The sequence below is a fragment of the Cavia porcellus genome, unplaced genomic scaffold (assembly GCF_034190915.1).
Source record: "Cavia porcellus strain 051 isolate PalLab524CR breed Dunkin Hartley unplaced genomic scaffold, mCavPor4.1 scaffold_22, whole genome shotgun sequence".
Taxonomy (NCBI): Eukaryota; Metazoa; Chordata; class Mammalia; order Rodentia; family Caviidae; genus Cavia; species Cavia porcellus.
Window position 1 is genome coordinate 13,279,714 of NW_026947505.1, and position 8,286 is coordinate 13,287,999.

General features: G+C 39.6%; 1 long non-coding RNA gene across 1 annotated transcript; it reads left to right on the forward strand.

Moving 5' to 3' along the window:
• Positions 1-990: 990 nt before the first annotated feature.
• Positions 991-7,242, forward strand: LOC134472187 (uncharacterized). Its single transcript, XR_010042064.1, has 2 exons — positions 991-1,021; positions 6,432-7,242. It is a non-coding gene; the product is annotated as an uncharacterized LOC134472187 (long non-coding RNA).
• The last annotated feature ends 1,044 nt before the right edge of the window (positions 7,243-8,286 follow it).

Genomic DNA, 8,286 nt, shown 5'->3' on the forward strand with positions numbered 1-8,286 from the left:
CACGACCACACACTTGCAAGCCAGGCGCTTATGCCACTGAGCTAAATCCCCAGCCCCCGTTGGCTCCTCCTTTTTCTCAGCAGAAAATTCCTTAAAGAGAATCCATAAAGTGGAAAAATTTAGGACAAGAATGAGCCAAAGCCTCATTCTCCCACGTGACCAGCAGAGGGCGACGGTGCCCAGAGTGCAGACAAAGAGGAACGCGGGAGACTTTGGACAGATGAGAATGCGGGAGGTCTTGGGCCCAAGTGACCCAGGTGCCCAGAGGGAATGACGGCCCCAGGACCCGGCGGCCCACGAACCCTCAGCTGAGCTGCTTTCTAACCGATGTGCTGCGCACCGCAGTCAGCTCCCTGAAGACACTGGCTCAGGGCTCCTGTATGTTTTCTGAAAGGCTCTGCACTGCAATCTTGCCGCTGTCTCTGTGTAAGGATTTGTTATCTCCTTCCTGTGCTTGGGGATCTCTTTGAATGCTGTATTTTAGAAGACTTTGATAAAGAGGGCGATTAGAGGTACTTTGAAATCCTTTCTCATAGGAAAAGAGAGGTTTTTTGTTTTTGTTTTTGTTTTTTTTCCCCCTCCAAGGAAAATCATGAAGCTCTTTAAAGAAATGAAAAAGATCAAAACCAAACTGGCTTCCTTGAAGACATATATTTCACTATAGAAGATTGGGAAAATATATATCTCAGGAAATAACAAAAAATGTATTTACACTCCCTTAACCAAGGGATAATTATTATTTATCTGAGTGTATACATTGATTATGTTTTTAAATATATACTTGAGAGTATAACAATAGTGCATACTAGTATAAAATATTTTGGTATTTTTTAAGATTTCCATATCACCCCTTTTTATATGACATACAACATAATATATTGTTGATCCTGTAAAGATACACACTAAAGCTAGTTCCATGTCTTTGCTACTTTATTATTACCAACATTATAACTAGGTCCATAACATTTGTGTATGTTTGAATTTTCCTAGGAAAATTCCCAAGAAGAGATACTGAAAATCAGTAAGTATTCTAACCAGCTTAGCATGTGTTTGCATACCCTGGTCCAAGTTTGTATCTGCTATGAACCTTGCCAGTAGAGTTACTTTTTGTCTGTTTCTCCAGTTTTCTAGGATACACATAGTACTTCGGTATTGTTTAGTTTATATTCCTGTGTCTTCTCAACTTGAATCTTTCATATTTCTTTAAGGATCTTACAAAGGGGTTAGATTCAGATGTAAACAGCAAAAGATCAGAGTAGCAGCCAGGGAAAGAAGAGGAATGAACTATGAGTTTTCAGATAACTGACATTTTGTGAGCTGACGTCACTTACAGGAAATGATGCTCTTACAGACAGTCTGCACCTGCAGTGAAATGAATGTTCTCCTGTGGAAAAAGAAATCATCTGTTAAAACTCAGTCTTTAACGTGATGACACTGGGAAGTAGAGCCTTTGAGAGGTGACTAATGAGAATAGAGCCTTCACAAACGGGGAGAGGGCCCCAGAAAGTTTGCTACCCATACAAAGACACGACCGCATCTATCATCCCAGAAGTGAGCTCTCACAAGACTCTGAATCTCTCAGGGTCTTGGTCTTGGACTTCCCACCCTCTCGATACGTGAAACATAAACTTCTGTTGTCTGCAAGCCAGCCAGTCTGTGGTATTATGTTCTGGCAACCCAAATGGATTCAAAGTCATAAAACCAAAAATAAGGTGTTAGTGGGAATTCCAATTTTTGAATTTGATCACTCAGTTACGATGACTAAAAGAGCTGCTGTGCATAGAAAGTCTAAATGCAAGAGTTTGGAGATATTTGTGTGGGGAGGATTGTAGCTCACGGGGAGGGAACATACTGTAAGATGTCCTTTTTTTAACCTCGTGACCCAAACCCAGGAAGCAGAACTTGAAAGTGGGCGCCATGGAGAGAGATGCATCCTTCCAAGTCACACTCCCACTGACCCAACTCTAACCAGGGCCTACCTTCCAACAGAAGGTCAGGTGTAGTGCCTGCATTATCTAGTCGCCTTCCACAGCCTATGTCAGAAAGCATGAGAATCTGAGGGTACATTCTAGATCTAAGCCGTAGTGTTCCACCCCTGGTGCCCCAAGCTGTCATGTGCATCTGCTCATGAAAAATGCATTTAGTTCATTTCAAAAAGTTGATAAAGTTTTGAAAGTTCCAGCACTGCTGAAAAGTCTAAGGCCCAAGTCTCCCTTGAGCTTGAGGCAAACTCTTAGTTGTACGTCGATGGAGAAATAAAAAATAAGTAAAACACTGCCAGCCTACAAGGGCATACGATAAACATTCCCATTCCAAAAGGGAGAAACAGGCAAACAGAAAGAAACCAGGGGAAAGCCAGGCTACAGCTCAGCAGGGCAAATGTTAAATCCGGTAGCTTTCTATCCAGTTCTGAGACAATGGTAAGATGTGGGGAGTCCCACCCTAACAGCACTGAAGGCAAAATGACAGAAATTCCAGAATTCTCTTTTACACTTCCTGTGCTCAGGTTCTGAATCAAACGCTCCTTGCTAGGAAGGCAGTTTCATTTTTGTGGAAAAATAGTATTTCTAGACCACAGTATGAATGGAAAAGTACTTGCTACTGTGTTGTTTTATTTCTAGGTTGTTTATTATTTCTAGGCCTTTAAAGATAAAAGTATATCATGCCTTCATTCTGATTCTTTCACTTCAAATTCAAGAATATAGAATTTTTTAATCTAGTTTCATATATACACAAACATATGAATACATTTCATGCATTTATGTGCATACATATGTATTTTATATATTTATGTATATGTACATATTTTTGTGTGTCTCAAGTAACCACTAACACTAACCTACTTTATTTTATAATACACACACAGCAGTCTCAAATAACCAATACCTGTTTTGGTTTCCTGGTGTGAGCACTGAAAAGAGTTTTTCTAGATTTTGTTGTTTTTCTTTTAGAATGAACAAACAGATGTGTTCGGAAGTCACACAAATTCATTCATTGTGGTAAGACTAGCATCTAGACACACAACTGGTATTCCATTTTCTTTCATTTGTATAAGGGATTATACTTTCAAGTATCATTTTATTTTATGGTCATATAAAATATGTACACAGCTTAAAAAGGCAAACATATAAACAAAGCATATTCAACTGTAACGTCTATCATTATTTATCTCTCTCCTTCTATGAATAGCTTTTGTAAAAAAACCTATAGCTATCTTTCTATTTTTAATAAGCAAATAATAGTTTTTGGTCTCTCCTTATCCCCTCTAATAACACTTCTTCAATTAAAAGGTAGCATACTCTGCAAACTTAAGGAGTACATGGCTTTATTTACCTTATGCTGTATTTGGAGATCATTCAATGGAATATATAAAAATATTCATTCATTTTTATAATGCAATGCTGTGGGTATATCATAGTTTTTCATTAACTGCATAGTTAATTTAATTGAAAATTGTGTTCAGCTTCTTATGTTTACAAATTATCTGTAATGGACATGTTTCTGAATTTGCACTATGGTTTTGGTTTTTTACCTTCTAAAGTTTTATACCACGGTATCTTCCTAATCATACTGTACAAGTGAGATCTGAGAATCAAAATGGTAATGCAGACATAAGCTTTCAAAAAGTGGCAAATGTTACAATTCTGCAACATATTATCTCCAGAGGTTGTGGACACCAGTTTGTCTTCTCATCACCCGGAGCAGGGACCAGTCGATGATATGGGAGGCTGCTCATGTTTTAAAATTATAGAATAAACCTGGACAGAGTGGTGTATGTCTGCATTCCCAACACCACGGAAGCAGGAGGCAGAAGCATGAGGAGAGGAAATTAGAAGACAGACTGGGCTATGTAACAAGTTCGGGTTTGGATGACTACATTGCAAGATACTGCTGCAAACATAAACTGTAGAATCAATGTTCAGTGAGACTACCATATTTCCGCTTATGTTCTTTTTTTCAGGCTGAACTTATTGTACCTCTTGCACACTGCATAAATATATCTTCTATAATAAAATACTTAAGCAGGAACGATATGAGTAAGGAAGTTTGGCAAGTACCAGGCAGTTTCCTTCCAGATTCGTGTTGCTTGAGACAGTGAACTTATCTAAAAGCACATTTCGCCTTTTCCACCCCACTGCCATGTTCAATGACCCTCTCCGTGCCAGTACACTCGAAGTGTTGTATAAGGTATGATCAAAACATATGGTGAATGTTTAAATATAAATAAAACAACTTTTATTACAATAAGACACACCCTCATCAGTCCTCCTTAAAAGTACTCCCCCTGGATCAGAGCCTCTTACCATTCTTGCTAGTTTCCAGAGCAGTTTGGGAAGTCCAAACACTTTCACAAGTGTTTTTCCATGACTGCCTTGATTTCTTGAGTTGATTCAAAATGACTAAGGCAATTTTTGTCAAATCTCAACATTACACTTCGTCCTCCTACAATTTATTTGCCGCACCTGGCACATGTGCCCCTGTGACTTCTGACTTTCCTCCACAGCGAAATGATCACAGAAGGCACACGCTTTAGATCGATTCAGAACCTCAAGGCAGCTCAGCTGAACACAAACCAAAGAGGACTCCCAGAATCGCTCCCAAAAGTGGCAAAAGCAATGGGTGAATGTGCTCCAAGTGAGAAGGGCTGTTTTGAGGGGACTGATGGCAGTGCACCTTTTACTATAATAATTTTTAAACATTTAAATATCTACTGTATGTTTTGATCACATCTCATATACTAGCAAAACTATCTCTGAGCTCACTTAAGTTTATATGCTGTCTCTAAGACTAAATAATTACATTGCATTGGGTCGACTGTTTTTTATACTCTGTACTTTCATTTCATTATTTGAAAGAAATTTTACCTGTTGTGATGACTGCACACTATATACATATAAAAACGTTAAAACAACAGTTGTGAAGTACTACATCACTGAAAAACATTAGCTATTAAATGGAAGCTGGTAATCTGATAACATGGTCCCAAACATTACGTGTATATTGGCAATAATGATTCTAATGAAATGTGTTGTGTCTACTATACATCACAGTTTCTGTCATTAAGAACTTCCAAAGTGATGGAATTCTTTTAAAGCTTTTTTCCTGGGTTTTACACATGTTTTTACACATGCTCTTCCTGAAATCCATCCTGGAAATTTTATTAGTTAGGATTAAATTTAACTGCACATAATAGATACTTCAGAAGAACATAATCCTAGTCAAAATATAAGGGGTTTTTCTTTCTCATAAAAGAAGTCCAGAAGGAGAGCGCTCAGAGTGGGAGTCTTCAAGAATCTGGGTTTTCATCCAGAAGAAGAGAGCTTAGAGGAGAAACCATCGAGAATCCATGTCTTCATCTTTATCCTTTGCTACCTTCAGTGTATAACTTCCCTTTTTCAGGCTAGGGAATGGCTACACAATGGCTGCTTCCAACCAACCATCACAACTGCATTACAAAATGACAGTAGTTAGAATAGCAAAGCGACAAAAGCATGCATAGTCTTTCCAGCTAAGAGATCTAAATCAACCTAGCAGTCACATTAATGCCTGCTGGTGCATTTTAATGCCCAAAATATAGTCACAGGCTCATAGCGAGTTGTAAGGAAGACTGAAAATGTATAGATTTCTTGGGATACAGTCCTTAGCCTGGCAAATGCACTCTAGTTCTGTTCCTAGTGAGGAAAAGGAGACTCACAGGGTAGGCAGCTAGGCGTTTCTGTTGCAATGCGTATGACCTTTCAATGCCCCTGTCACTCTCTGTGTTTCATTGGATATTGACATCATCACAGGAGTAACTTCTTATAGGAGCCGTGATAGACCATCTCTAAATTACAGAATCAATGCAAGGAGTTTGGTGCCCTCTAGCACTACAGTAGATGCTGGAGATAAAGAGAGGAATAATGCAGGGCACACATCAGTCTTTTTGAAAGACATCTCCTCTCCCATGGCTTAGTAAAAATCGATTTTTATGAATAGATTTTTCCTTTCACTGGCCAAATCCTCCAAAAATTATATAGCAAACCCTTTTGTAATGCACTAGTTTTTAAAAGTGTTTTAAATTAAGGTATTCCAAAATTATATACTTAGCTTATTTTTATAATCCCATTCCTTTAAAGTTGTCTTAACTTTTAAAGTATTCCGTCATGAATCCTATTGATGTTCCTCTGATTTAAAAATCTACATATTGTGCTTCCCCTGTATTTTAACCCACATTTATTGTGAACTCTAAGGTGACGTGGTTACTTTCTTCTGAGTTTCTTTGCATTTTATTTCACCTTGGGTTTTTTTTTTTTTTCCCAAACTTAAAGCACAAAGGTACTTTTTTGGTTTCTTGTGTCCATCTTCTGAACGGTGAGCTTAAGGACAGAGTCAGTCAGCAATTGATCGAAAGACGTGCATTCCCCTAAAAGTACATTTCTTCCACTACTCAGGTGATCCAGTTCTGAAGATGCTCATGAGCTATGGTTTATTTGCACTATTTATGCACAGAAACAGAGGAGGAAACTACACAGTGTGCCTGGAGGGAAGCAATGGGACAGGGTTTCTGGGAAGCAGGTAAGTAAACAGATGCACGCACATATTCACCTCAGAAGTCCCATGGCAGGAAGCCCTTCTCCCTCTGCTTTTCAGGAGTGCATTTTTCATGCTATGCATGCCATCTCCTCCATGCTTTTATTACTTGTGTGTATACCTGGTTCATTCATTGCTGGGGTGAAACTGCTTTGAAGGTCCATTTATGTTTTAATTAATTGTCTTTGAATCTGTAGCTTTAACATGGTGCCTAGTGTACATAAGCAGTCAATAACTGTTTCTTTAAAGTCCCACTTCCCAATGCAGAAGGCGCAAGGTCCATCTGCCAAAGCATTGCTAACAGCTGCCAAGGCAAACATAATGCAATCGTGCAACACTGCTGCCCTCGAAGAAGTCATTCCTTTAAAACGTCAGTGAAGACAGGAAAGTCCAAGACACATTCCTCCAGAAACACATGCAAACACTCACTGTGGAATGCCTTGGCGTTCTCTCTTAAGAATAGCTCAGTGAGAGCCCAGCAGAGAGGAAAACGAAACCAGAGACTAACATGTGGTCACAGAGAGGGTGCACCTCACCAGGACTGTGAGGCAGGGTCAAGTGGATGGGCAAGATCAACAGTTTTCAGTGGGGAGATTGTGCGTGGATTATTATTTGTTAAAGTCCACTTGCAGACAGTGGTCTGTATACAAATAAAATGCTTTTAAACTAACATTTCCTGGGTGTTTATTCTACATTAGCCTTTTGTTCTGGCCAATCCAACTCAGAAAAGAATAACACTTTGTGCCGTTCTATTGCTTCCAATAGGGGGAAAAGAAAATACTTAATCATGATTATAAATGAATTGAATTCTAGGGTCTGCTGAACAGAACGGAGTCTAAATCTTGGAGAGTAGCCAGTGCCGTAAGACAGATGACTTTGGGATGAAGGGAGTTTGACCATCAGAGGTAGGGATATATTCACATTCAGAACTCAAGAAGGAGTTTTAGTAGATGAGCAATGCAAGTACAAGGTAAGAGCGGAGGAGGTTTAAGTGGCATGAGAGGAGAGGGGAAGTGATGGCAAAATGTGTAGAGAGGAGGGTCAGTCCACAAGTGACGACACTACCGTGCCACACCAAGGAGGCGCCACAGGTCCTCTTTAGGAGGCCCGGGGCCTGCGAACAGCCAGACACTTAGCTCTGAGCTTTGTCACTCCAGTGGGGTCATGGTGGGTACATCAGAAGCATGTGAGAGGCTTCTGGTAACAATGCAACACTATTAGTCATCATGACCAAAAGGGGCTGAAATCTACCATGAGCGACAGAACAAAAGGGAAGTGGGGCAGAGACCTGAAGAGTGGCCCAGTGACAGTACTGCGAGGCATGGAGAGCGAAGAGAGGAGGGAGCACAGTGTTAAGGCTGAGGTTTACCATTTACAGAACAAGGGTGATGTCTGTGGCACAAAGAGAAGAGAATAAACATATAGGGCTTTGCGTGCAAAGATGAAGCTTAGAAAACACTAATGGGAGAACTTTTAACGAATCTACACTTAATGAAATGTTTTCTGGGTGCTGTGTGGCTCACATTAAGAATCCCAGCACTTGGGAGACTGAGGCAGAACGATTATGAGTGAGTTCAAGGTCAGCCTGGACTACACCATGAGAGCTTGTCTCAAAAAAGAAAAAAGTCCTCCATAAAATATTATAACATCATGAATCTTTATGTACAGAAGCAAGTCTGCTAAAATAATCAATAAAATTAATGCTTCATCTTCTAA